The sequence below is a fragment of the Bos mutus genome, chromosome X (genome assembly GCF_027580195.1).
Source record: "Bos mutus isolate GX-2022 chromosome X, NWIPB_WYAK_1.1, whole genome shotgun sequence".
In the NCBI taxonomy this organism is placed as follows: Eukaryota; Metazoa; Chordata; class Mammalia; order Artiodactyla; family Bovidae; genus Bos; species Bos mutus.
The window spans coordinates 3,240,580-3,252,808 of record NC_091646.1 but is presented as its reverse complement, the minus strand read 5'-3'; positions in this window follow the sequence as shown (position 1 = coordinate 3,252,808).

Genomic DNA, 12,229 nt, shown 5'->3' with positions numbered 1-12,229 from the left:
TTTCTGATTAAAGCACCTTTCTTTTCTACTGACATTTGAGTGGCAAGCAGCTGAACCTGGGTTCAGTCACAAATCAACCTTTTAGCAAAATCATATTGAATGCCAGCTTTGTGAGTTGGTATTTATTTCATTTCTTTTAGTCCTCTAAAATTGTATACAACTTCTCAGTATATATGAAATACCCCTAAAATGAGAGCAAAAAGAAAATTTATCAGACATTGGGTGATATTCTGTTACAGTCAATAATTGTATTTCATGCCACTTCATTATCTCTGTAAAGGACAGGCAACCCCAAATTCTAGAGGTATTATGTAAAAAATGTTAATAATTGTACAGAATTTATCATTTTTATTAAAATGTATCATTTTAAATAAGAAAAATGTCTTACTCTGTGTTTTTCACTCTAAAGCACATTGTTAATTTTTTAGTTCAGTTCCATACAACTTCACTGGTTAATTCTACCAAATGTTTGAAGGAAAAAAAAAAAACAGCCTTTGGAAACTCTTTCACAAAATAGAGGCGAGCAGGATATTTCCTAATTCATTCTACCGGGCCACTAATTGCCTGATACCATCATAGGAAAAGGAAACCAAAGACCAATATCCTGTTGAATTGCAAAATCCTCAAGAAAATGCTAGCAAACCAAATTAAGGATATGAAAAAGACTTAACACCATGAACAATTGGGATTAACCAAGAAATGCAAGTGTGGTTCAACATACAAAGCAAAATCAATGTAATATACTGTATTAACAGAACAAATTTAAAAATCATCTCAAAAGACACACAAAAGTCCAGGTTCAATGCACGATGCTGGAGGCTTGGGGCTGGTGCACTGGGACGGCCCAGGGGGATGGTATGGGGAGGGAGGAGGGAGGAGGGTTCGGGATGGGGAACACATGTATACCTGTGGCGGATTCATTTTGATATTTGGCAAAACTAATACAATTATGTAAAGTTTAAAAATAAAATAAAATTAGGAAAAAAATGCATTTGACAAGATCCTACACATTTAAATTGTAAAAAAAACACTTAAAACATTGTGAATAGAAGGATACTTTTTTAACCTCACAAAGGGCATCTATAAAAAACAGCTAACATCATATTCAATGGAGAAAGACTGAAATATTTCCCCCTAAGGTCAGAAAAAAGGACAGTGTCCACTTTTGCCACTTCTGTTCAACATTTTACTCGAAGTTCTAGCCAAAGCCATAAAGTAATAACATGAAAAATAAGATTCAGATCAAAAATAAATAATTAAACTGTCTGTTTATAGAAGTAATGATCATATATATAGAAAACTAAAGATCACACACAATGTAGTAGATATAATAAACAATTTCAACAAAGCTATTGGATACAGGAAGAATATACACAAATCAGTTATATTTGTACACAATACCAATGAATAATCAGAAAGAAAAAAAAACTTTTAAATCTATTTATAATCATATCTTTTTTAAAAGATACTTTAAAAAGTTTAAGTGTAAGAATTTTCCACTACAAACAACAAAGTCCTAAATAAATATAAACATATTATATGTTCATGGACTGGGAGATTTAATATTATTAAGATGTCAATAAAGGGACTTCCCTGGTGGCCCAGTAGCCAAGACGCTGTGCTCCCAGTGCAGGAGGTCCAGGTTCAACCCCTGGACAGAGAATTAGATCCTGCATGCTGCAACTAGGAGTTCACAGTTCAGTTCAGTCGCTCAGTCATGTCCGGCTCTTTGTGACCCCATGAATCACAGCACGCCAGGCCTCCCTGTCCATCACCAACTCCTGGAGTTCACTCAGACTCATGCCCATCGAGTCAGTGATGCCATCCAGCCATCTCATCCTCTGTTGTCCCCTTCTCCTCCTGCCCCCAATCCCTCCCAGCATCAGAGTCTTTTCCAATGAGTCAACACGTCGCATGAGGTGGCCAAAGTACTGGAGTTTCAGCTTTAGCATCATTCCTTCCAAAGAAATCCCAGGGCTGATCTCCTTCAGAATGGACTGGTTGGATCTCCTTGAAGTCCAAGGGACTCTCAAGAGTCTTCTCCAATACCACAGTTCAAAAGCATTGACTCTTCAGCACTCAGCTTTCTTCACAGTCCAAATCTCACATCCATACATGACCACTGGAAAAACCATACCCTTGACCAGACAGACCTTTGTTGGCAAAGTAATGTCTCTGCTTTTTAATGTGCTGTCTAGGTTGGTCATAACTTGGCTTCCAAGGAGTAAGTGTCTTTAAATTTCATGGCTGCAGTCACCATCTGCAGTGATTTTGGAGCCCCCCAAAATAAAGCCTGACACTGTTTCCACTGTTTCCCCATCTATTTCCCATGAAGTGATGGGACCAGATGCCATGATCTTCGTTTTCTGAATGTTGAGTTTTAAGCCAACTTGTTCATTCTCCTCTTTCAGCTTTTTCAAGAGGCTTTTTAGTTCCTCTTCCCTTTCTGCCATAAGGGTGGTGTGATCTGCATATCTGAGGTTATGGATATTTCTCCTGGCAATCTTGATTCCAGCTTGTGCTTCTTCCGGCCCAGTGTTTCTCATGATGTACTCTGCATATAAGTTAAATAAGAAGGGTGACAATATACAGCCTTGACGTACTTCTATTCCTATTTGGAACCAATCTGTTGTTCCATGTCCAGTTCTAACTGTTGCTTCCTGACCTGCATACTAATTTCTCAAGAGGCAGATCAGGTGGTCTGGTGTTCCCATCTCCTTCAGAATTTTCCACAGTTTATTGTGATCCACACAGTCAAAGGCTTTGGCATATTCAATAAAGCAGAAATAGATGTTTTTCTGAAATTCTCTTGCTTCTTCGATGATCCATTGGATGTTGGCAATTTTATTTCTGGTTCCTCTGTCTTTTCTAAAACCAGCTTGAACACCTGGAAGTTTACAGTTCATGTATAGCCGAAGACTGGCTTGGAAAATTTTCAGCATTACTTTACTAGCGTGTGAGATGAGTGCAATTGTGCAGTAGTTTGAACATTCTTTGACACTGCCTTTCTTTGGGATTGGAATGAAAACTGACCTTTTCCAGTCCTGTGGCCACTGCTGAGTTTTCCAAATTTGCTGGCATATTGAGTGCAACACTTTCACAGCATCATCTTTCAGGATTTAAAATAGCTCAACTGGAAATCCATCACCTCCATGAGCTTTGTTCGTAGTGATGCTTTCTAAGGCCCACTTGACTTCACATTCCAGGATGTCTGGCTCTAGGTGAGTGATCACACCATCGTGATTATCTTGGTCGTGAAGATCTTTTTTGTATAGTTCTTCTGTGTATTCCTGCCACCTCTTCTTAGTATCTTCTGCTTCTGTTAGGTCTGTACCATTTCTGTCCTTTATCGAGCCCATCTTTACATGAAATGTTCCCTTGGTATCTTGAATTTTCTTGAAGAGATCTCTAGTCTTTCCCATTCTGTTGTTTTCCTCTATTTCTTTGCATTGATCGCTGAGGAAGGCTTTCTTATCTCTTCTTGCTATTCTTTGGAACTCTGCATTCAGATGCTTATATCTTTCCTTTTCTCCTTTGCTTTTTGCTTCTCTTCTTTTCACAGCTATTTGTAAGGCCTCCTCAGACAGCCATTTTGTTTTTTTGCATTTCTTTTCTATGGGAATGGTCTTGATCCATCTCCTCTACAATGTCACGAACCTCCGTCCATAGTTCATCAGGCACTCTATCTATCAGATCTAGTCCCTTAAATCTATTTCTCACTTCCACTGTATAATCATAAGGGATTTGATTTAGGTCATACCTGAATGGTCTAGTGGTTTTCCCTACTTTCCGCAATTTTAAGTCTGAATTTGGCAATAATGAGTTCATGATCTGAGCCACAGTCAGCTCCTGGTCTTGTTTTTGCTGACTGTATAGAGCTTCTCCATCTTTGGCTGCAAAGAATGTAATCAATATGATTTTGGTGTTGACCATCTGGTGATGTCCATATGTAGAGTGTTCTCTTGCATTGTTGGAAGAGGGTGTTTGCTATGACTAGTGCATTTTCTTGGCAAAACTATTCGTCTTTGCCCTACTTCATTCCGTATTCCAAGGCCAAATTTGCCTGTTACTCCAGGTGTTTCCTGACTTCCTACTTTTGCATTCCAGTCCCCTATAATCAAAAGGACATCTTTTTTGGGTGTTAGTTCTAAAAGGTCTTGTAGGTCTTCATAGAACTGTTCCACTTCAGCTTCTTCAGTGTTACTGTTGTGGCATAGACTTAGATTACTGTGATATTGAATGGTTTGCCTTCAAAACGAGCAGAGATCATTCTGTCTTTTTTGAGATTGCCTCCAAGTACTGCATTTCAGACTCTTTTATTGACCATGATGGCTACTCCATTTCTTCTGAGGGATTCCTCCCTGCTGTAGTAGATATAATGGTCATCTGAGTTAAATTCACCCATTCCAGTCCATTTTAGTTTGCTGATTCCTAGAATGTCAACGTTCACTCTTGCCATCTCTTGTTTGACCACTTCCAATTTGCCTTGATTCATGGACCTGACATTCCATGTTCCTATGCAATATTTCTCTTTACAGCATCGGACCTTGCTTCTATCACCAGTCACATCCACAACTGGGTATTGTTTTTGCTTTGGCTCCATCCCTTCATTCTTTCTGGAGTTATTTCTCCACTGATCTCCAGGAGCATGTTGGGCCCCTACTGACCTGGGGAGTTCCTCTTTAAGTATCCTATCATTTTGCCTTTTCAGACAGAATGTGGTCCACTGGAGAATGGAATGGCAAACCACTTTAGTATTCTTGCCTTGAGAACCCCATGAACAGTATGAAAAGGTAAAACAGTATGAATGGAGTTCACATGCCAGAACTAAAAATATGAGCCCACATGCTACCACTAAGACCTGAAGCAGGCAAATAAATAAATATTTTTAAAAATATTTCAATACAGCTGAAAGCAATCTAAAAATTTATTTAAATTCCTATATAAATTCCAGCTGAACTTTTTGCAGCAACAGAGAATCTAATCTTAAATTCACTGGAAATTTCAAGGTCCTTTATAGGCAAAACCATCTTGAAAAATAAAAAAAGAACAAAGTCTATCCCATCTATTTACCATTCTCCACACAGCAGCCAAAGTTGCTTCTATGAAATACATATCATATTGCTATTTTACACAGAATCCCCAATGCATTACAAATTAACTCAGAACAAAACACAAAGTTTATGTTTTTGTGTTTAGTGTCCTACATAGTCTGGTCTTCCACTACCTGTATTACCTGATCTTTTACCATTCTTTCTATTGTTCACTTGACACCAGTCACTAGCCTCCTTGAAATCCCTTGAATATACCTAGCCAGCTCTTCAGGGCCATTGCACATAATGCATTCTTTGCCTATGTCACTTTTTCTCACATTGCTTTAGGATTTGCTCTCTCACTTCAAGTAGCTTCTCAAATGTCACCTTTTCAGAAAGGACTTCCTATTTACTCTCGCAAAACTTGCACTCCCAATTCCCATACCTTCCATTGGCAATCTGTTTCCTTTTTCCTGCCTTATCTTTCTTCGTCATTATCTCACATATATTAAAATATTCAGTATTTATTTATCTTCATAAAATTTAAGCTTCATGAAAATGAGGAAATTCTCCATTTGTTTGTTGTTGTGTCATCAATGCCAGACCAGTAAACAGCATATCTTAAGTACTCAATAAATATTTCTGAATAAATAAATGGATATTAGTAAATGAGGTGACGTTTACCTCTTCATACTTTGAAAAATATTAAAATTGTACAGCTGCCACTTTCCTCATCTCCTTTGCCAACTCATCCCCATTAATTCCCTTCTTCCTTATATAAGGTTAATATAGCTATGAAATGTATATTTTAAAACTCTTTTAGGAATTGAAAGGAGCTTCATATTGCTGTCACTTATGACTCAAATTGAATGCTTAATATTTATTTTTCAACATTGGAAATATAAATGTATATATTTAATGATGTATATATACATTTATATATGTACAAATATATGCATGCAGTTGGCTCTATCTACAGGTTCCACAATCATGGATCCAATCAACTGTGGATCAAAATACTTCTTAAAAATTCCAGAAAATTCCAAAAAACAAAAATTTCAGTTGCAGTACACTGGCAAATATTTACATAGCATTTACATTGTATTTACAAATACTTACATAGCGTTTACATTGTATTAGGTATTATAAGTAATTTAGAGATGATTTAATGTATACAGGAGAATGTGTCTAGGTTATATGCAAATACTTCACCATTTTATGCAAGAGACTCGAGTAATCATGGATTTTGGTATCCTCGGGGAGTCCTGAAAGAATCCCCCACAGATACCAAGGGACAACTGTACGTATATACAAACACACACAGATAAAAATGTATTTCTATTTCCTTGGGTTCTAAACTTGGATACTATGGTAATGAAGCTATCTTCTCTGATTTTATGCTCATTTTTATTGATTTACTTTGTTCAGAAAAAGGAAAGAAAAGCAAGTAAAACTGTTCAGCAGTTCCAGGTGGCCTACTTAACGTGGATCAGCCATCTCATATGTCTATATCGATTAAAAGAAGCAAAACCATATGGGTAGCTTAAAAGTAAACATTTTTTCTAAGTCTCTCATTTACCATATCTGCAATCTCTATTAGCCACACAAGCAAAATTCACAGAACATTTTCTTACTTTGTAAACTTTTGTATTATTTATTCATGACATTTGTATATAAAAAGAGTGATATCCTTTCTCAATGAGATGTCACTAATCCTAGAATATACATTAATGATATGAGATATAATTCAGTCCTGAATTCAAATAAGCACTGACTGACCTCGTCTACTCAGCAATTTTTCATCTTCCTCTGCTCCGCTTTTATTTATTCATTTATTTTTAGGTATATTTTTTATTTATTCATTTATTTTAGGAAATCTGGCCATCTCTCTCCAATTGTAATCATACATTCCATAGTTGAAATTCTGAGAATCTGATATTTTGATGGACATCTAAAAAAAAAAAAAAAGATTGAATATGGATCAAGGTCTTTTAGGGATCTTCTCCCATCAGCAGCTTTTCAGTGTGGATCCCTTTGGTCTTCTCTTGGATGAGCTGTAGCCTTGCTCTTTAGTGCCAACCAATCTCTTTTTTTTTTTTTTTTTTTTAGGAGAGGAGGCACTTTGAAATCAGCAACCATTTAAAACCACTGATCAAAGTATGCCATGGATTGTTTCCAATGAACCGCATCTGCATCTACCATCACTGGCTTCCAAGAGATATTTCCTAACAGCAGCAAAACTGGCTCAGACACTGGTCACAGGCCAACTTCCCTCAGCTTTGCTCCTATGATGGTTTCTATCCAAGGCCATCGAGTGGTTTTCAATGGCACTTCAGCTTCTTTCATAACACAAGGAAAGTGGAAGTTCATCTTCTATAAATAACTGCATCTATTTAAAAGTACCAAACTAACTACTTTTCAAGCCAATCAATCCTAATATATGCCTGGTATACATCGAGTGGCTTTCTGATGTTGAAAAGTGATTCAAGAGAAAAATTACATATTTTCTGGAAAGAAACTGGTTTTCAAATTCAAATTAATGTGTTTATAGTTTATTTTAAGAGCTATTTAAAAATCCACAAAGTTTTAAATGGTGTTTCTGCTAAAATTGGGTTTCTAGGTTATTTGTTTGTTATTTTGACCAATGACCATTATTTCTATGATCAGTTGTCAGTCTCCATATCAGTATTATAGATCAATTAACTTTTAGGAAGAACAAGTAAAAATCATGTATCAGTTTTCCATGATGAGAAAAATAATCAAGCAACAATGACTCTGAAAATGTAAAGTCTCTAGTAAAGAGAGTAAACAACCAGATATTACATTAAATATGTGGGGAAATGGAGGTCATCTATAGGCATATTCTACATATCTGCTTATGCTTGATATATACTCACCAAAGTAAATACAAACAGGAATGTAGATACCCTGTAACTCTGGAAAACAAATGATTAAGACACAGATGGGACTTCCCTGGTGCTCCAGTGGTTGGGAATCTGTCTTGCAGTACAGGGGATGTGGGTTTGATCCCTGCTGGGGGAACTCAGATCCCACATGCTGCAGAGCTCTTGTGCCACAACCACTGCACCCATATGCTCCAGAGCTGATGTGCCATGACTAGAGAGTCTGTGTACCACAACAAAAGATCCTGTGTGATGCAACAAAGATCCCACATGCCACAACTACAGCCAAATAAATACGTTTTTTAAAGCCATATATTCTGTTTTCATATAGATTTAAAATCCATATTGATGTATTTTGAGCTCCAAATCTCTACAGACACAGCATTTAAGTAGTTTTCTGCTGAAGAGTCATCCTGATTTTCAAAGTGATGATTCATTCTAATAAAATTATTTTAGAAGTCAATACACAAAGTAAAATATGTAAATAAAAATATATTTAAAATAATTCAAGCTTCAAAATATCCTGTCATAGTTCATCAACTGAAATATTTATGTCAAAAGCTCTATGTTTTAACACACAAATAAGAAAAAAGTGATGAAAAGATTTTGGCTTTTGGTTTTTTATGGGTGGAATATTTCCCTTCAAAATTCATATTTTGAATCATTAACTCACAATTTTTGGTATTTGGAGATGGGAATTTAGGGAGGTAATGTTAGGTAAGATTAGACAAGATCATAAGTCTGGGACACTCGTGAGAGGATTAGTGTCCTTATAAGAAGAAACATCAAAGACCTAGCTTCCTCTTTGTGTGTGTGTGTGTCTCCCTGTCTCTTCTCCTCTCCTCTCCTTTCTCCTTTTCTCTTACAATTCCAGTGCATACATGTGCACACACATACACACACACACACACACACACAATGAGAAAAGAGCATGTGAGAACACAGCAAAAAGGTGGCCATCTAGAAGCCATGAAGAAGCCAGAAAATATGAGAATGAATAAATAAATTCATCAAGGCTGCACAATACAAGATTAATTTAGAGAAACCTTTTGCATTTCTCTGAACTAGTAATGAAATATCAGGAAGAGGAAGTAAAAAAAAAATCTTATTTATACATGCATCCAAAAAAGACTCTAAGAATAAACTTAACCGAGGTGAAAAAACCATATACTGAAAACTATAAAACATTGATGAAGGAAACTAAAAGTGATAAGGGAAAAGATATCTCATGCTCTTAGACTGGAAGAAGTAATAGTATTAATATGGCCATACTGGAGAAGGAAATGGCAACCCACTCCAGTGTTCTTGCCTGGAGAATCCCAGGAACGGGGGAGCCTGGTGGGCTGCCATCTCTGGGGTCACACAGAGTCGGACACGACTGAAACGACTTAGCAGCAGTAGCAGCAACATGGCCATACTACCCAAGCAATCTACAGTTTTAATGTAATTCTTATCAAAATATTCAGAACATTTTTTACAAAACTAGGACAAATAATACTAAAATTTATTTCGAACCACAAAGAACCCAAATGCCAAAGCAATCTTGAGAAAAAAGAGCAAAGCAGAGGATATAACTCTCTCAGACATCTGTTCAATTCATTTCAGTTGCTCAGTCGTGTCCAACTCTTTGTGACCCCATGAAACGCAGCCCGCCAGACCTTCCTCTCCATCACCAACTCCTGGAGACCACCCAAACCTATGTCCATTGAGTCGGTGATGCCATCCAACATCTCATCCTCTGTCATCCCCTTCTCCTCCTGCCCTCAATCTTTCCCAGCGTCAGGGTCTTTTCCAATGAGTCAGCTCTTCACATCAGGTGGCCAAAGTATTGGAGTTTCAGCCTCAACATCAGTCCTTCCAATGAACACCCAGGACTGATCTCTTTTAGGATGGACTGGTTGGATCTCCTTGCAGTCCAAGGGACTCTCAAGAGTCTTCTCCAACACCACAGTTCAAAAGCATCAATTCTTTGGCGCTCAGCTTTCTTTGTAGTCCAACTCTCACACCAATACATGACCACTGGAAAACCATAGCCTTGACTAGATGGACCTTTGTTGGCAAAGTAATGTCTCTGCTTTTTAATGTGCTGTCTAGGTTGGTCATAACTTTGCTTTCAAGGAGTAAGTGTCTTTAAATTTCATGGCTGCAGTCACCATCTGCAGTGATTTTGGAGCCCCCAAAAGTAAAGTCAGCCACTGTTCCCTCAGTTTCCCCATCTATTTGCCATGAAGTGACGTGACCAAATGCCATGATCTTAGATTTCTGAATGTTGAGTTTTAAGCCAACTTTTTCACTCTCCTCTTTCACTTTCATCAAGAGGCTCTTTAGTTCTTCTTCACTTTCTGCCATAAGGGTGGTGTCATCTGCATATCTGAGGTTATGGATATTTCTCCTGGCAATCTTGATTTCAGCTTGTGCTTCTTCCAGGCCAGCGTTTCTCATGATGTACTCTGCATAGAAGTTAAATAAGCAGGGTGACAATAAACAGCCTTGATGTACTCCTTTTCCTATTTGGAACCAGTCTGTTGTTCCATGTCCAGTTCTAACTGTTGCTTCCTGCCCTGCATACAGGTTTCTCAAGAGGCAGGTCAGGTGGTCTGGTATTCCCATCTCTTTCAGAATTTTCCACAGTTTACTGTGACCCACACAGTCAAAGGCTTTGGTATAGTCAATAAAGCAGAAATAGATGTTTTTCTGTAACTTTCTTGCTTTTTTCGATGATCCAGCGGATGTTGGCAATTTGATCTCTGGTTCCTCTGCCTTTTCTAAAACCAGCTTGAACACCTGGAAGTTCACGGTTCACATATTGCTGAAGCCTGGCTTGGAGAATTGTCAGCATTACTTTACTAGCGTGTGAGATGAGTGCAATTGCGCGGTAGTTTGAGCATTCTTTGGCATTGCCTTTCTTTGGGACTGGAATGAAAACTGACTTTTTCCAGTCCTGTGGCCACTGCTGAGTGTTCCAAATTTGCTGACATATTGAGTGTAGCACTTTCACAGCATCATCTTTCAGGATTTGAAATAGCTCAACTGCAATTCCATCACCTCCACTAGCTTTGTTCGTTGTGATGCTTCCTAAGGCCCACTTGACTAGAGTAGCTTGTAAAACCATAGACCTAATAAATGAGAATCTGGAATACAATTTATGTTACCCAAAGCCCTGTTTTCTTTCCACCAAGCCATATTACCTCTCAAAGCATGCACACTATTTGTTAGTGCTCAATCTATCATCCCATTGAGAGATTTTTGTGGGGCTTAATGTCTTCATCTTCTCTAAAATAAACAATAGATTTAAGTTGCCTTGGGACATTACTTTTCAAGTTTCATTGTATTGATTCTCAGTGACCCCAAGTTTATATTGTTTGAGAATTCTATAACTGCCATTTAATGTAATAGTTAAGAATAAGGACTGATACAGAGTTCCTGGGTTCAAATCTCAACTCTATATCTATTTAAATAATATTTTATCCCTCTTGGTTCACATCTATAAAAAGCCTAAAATAACAGTATATAACTCAGAGAATTTTTGTGAGGATTAAGGGAGGTATTATAACTATAGTATTTATAAGAGTGCCTGTTGGCCCAGGCATATAAAAACTAAAAAACTATAAAAACTAGTCATTGTCATTATTATAAATGATCTAAAAGTTATTTCCTCTTCTTATAGAAAAAAGAAGATACCTATATGATTTTGAAATAGATGGATTTTATTTTTATTTATTTGACTGTATGGCATGTGAGATCACAGTTCCCCACCCAGTATTCAAACCCATGCACCCCATAATGGAAGCACTGAGTTTCACCCACTAGACTGCCAGGGAAGTCCCTAGATGCATTTTAAACAATGAATATTTTTATCTGAGCTTCTTAGACTGGTTGGGGCAAACATAGTGTTGGTAATGTAAAGATTACATGTTCCCTGAAACTGAGTCCTTTATTGTCAATTTAGTTATTGCCTGCAATGCAAAATGAGATTTTTTTCAGTATTTCATTTCCAGGATCTCAAATAGTGCCTAGTATACTTGCATTTTTAAAATTAATTTTATCAAAATGCTTGTTCTTATTACATGTAGATTTGTATGTGTGTCTCTGGGGCGGATAACTTGAAACTTGTTGAAGAGGTCTCAAAAGTGGCTCTGCTCTTGGTTTTGTGTCTGTTTCTAAGCAAATGGTTTAATGTGTGTAAGCCTCAGTTTAAGTAGAAATAACAGCTGTCTGTATTAAACATGTTTCTAAGTTCTGTATTGGCTATTTGACATCAATTATTCCCAACCTCTCCATAAGTTCACTAGG